Source organism: Pristiophorus japonicus, chromosome 2 (genome assembly GCF_044704955.1).
Source record: "Pristiophorus japonicus isolate sPriJap1 chromosome 2, sPriJap1.hap1, whole genome shotgun sequence".
Lineage (NCBI taxonomy): Eukaryota > Metazoa > Chordata > Chondrichthyes > Pristiophoridae > Pristiophorus > Pristiophorus japonicus.
This window is the reverse complement of record NC_091978.1, coordinates 87614438-87615992: the sequence shown is the minus strand read 5'-3', so window position 1 is coordinate 87615992 and position 1555 is coordinate 87614438. Positions and strand designations below refer to the sequence as shown.

Below are 1555 nucleotides of genomic sequence, written 5' to 3'. Positions count from 1 at the left end.
GGTACATTGTACAAAGTTACATAATGAATACAAAGAGTTTGCATACATGACATCATTCCCCCCCCCCCCAAAGTCTTTGATGCGAATTGATTACAGGTCAAGGCGACCAGGAGCCCTGCCCCCCTTGGTTGACCGTCTGAGTGTCGTTTCTGGCCTGGCTGAGTTGGTTGGGCCACTGCTGTCTTGCAGCGCGACTGGTTAGGCTGGACTGTTGGGGATGGTAAGATCATCTTCGTGGTTAGCAGCGAGGTCTGTTGTCGATTGGGCGCGTGTCGGTGGGTCGCTGAAGATGAGGTCCTCTTCCGGTGGTTCCTGGTTATCTGTGAATCGTAACTTGGTTTGGTCCAAATGTTTTCTGACCATTAAGCAGTTTGAGAACAAATACTCTATTCCCCTCCTTGGCTAATACATGCTGGTGACCCATTTGGGGCCCTGACTGTAATTCAGCACAAACACAGGGTCATTTACAGTGATGTCACGTGATCCAGTCCCGCGATCATGGTACGTGTTTTGCTGATAACGCCTGGTTTCCACCTGATCAATGAGGTCAGTGTGTACTAAGGAGAGCCTGGTTTTGAGTGCTCGTCTCATTAGTAATTCTCTAGGGGGAACCCCGGTAAGTGAGTGGAATCGTGTCCTGTAGCTGAACAGTACCCGGGACAGGCGAGTTTGTAAGGAGCCTTCCGTGACACGTTTCAAGCTCTGGTTTATGGTTTGGACTACCCGCTCCACTTGGCCGTTGGATGCGGGCTTGAACGGGGCAGATCTGACATACTTGATGCCATGACGGGTCATGAATTTAATGAATTCCGAGCTGGTGAAACATGGGCCATTGTTGCTGACAAGAGTGTCGGGTAAGTCATAGGTGGCAAACATGGCCCTGAGGCATTCAATGGTGGCTGCGGATGTGCTGGATGCTATTATTGCACATTCAATCCTTCATTCGCTTCTCAGCCTTTTGGCTAATATCATGCGTAACTGACCTGACAGCGGAGTAACCATGACCCCAACGTGGTTCTCCCTGGATCAGGAAGGTGATTTTCCTATGCTTTTTGGAAATAGGAGGTGGGTGGGGTGGCTTGACCCATCCACCTCCACGGAGGTGTGCGGGGTTGCTGACCCATCCACCTCCATGGCACGAACCTGGTATTGCAGCCCTTTTGGCTAAGAGCATTAGCGCAGGGTGATCCTTGATGTGTGCAAGGTGACCTCTGGCATTTGTGATCTGACAAAGAATTGGAAAGATTGGCTACGAAAAATTTTAAAAAAAGAAAAATGTAAAAAAATATTTTGTAAAAAAAATTCAATCCATTTGGAGTAGGCATCCACAACAACCAGGAACATCTTTCCCAGAAAGGGGCCCGCATAATCCACATGGATCCTGGACCATGGTTTTGAGGGCCAGGACCAGAGACTAAGTGGAGCCTCCCTGGGAGCATTACTCAGTTGTGAGCAAGTGTTACACTGGTGCACGCATGACTCCAGGTCCGAGTCAATGCCTGGCCACCAGACGTGGGACCTGGCAATAGCCTTCATCATGACTACGCCTGGGTGG

General features: G+C 49.8%; 1 non-coding gene across 1 annotated transcript; it reads left to right on the top strand.

Annotated features, from left to right (window-relative positions):
- The first annotated feature begins 942 nt into the window (after window positions 1–942).
- Window positions 943–1139, top strand: LOC139252532 (U2 spliceosomal RNA). Its single transcript, XR_011591492.1, has one exon. It is a non-coding gene; the product is annotated as a U2 spliceosomal RNA (small nuclear RNA).
- Window positions 1140–1555: the final 416 nt, after the last annotated feature.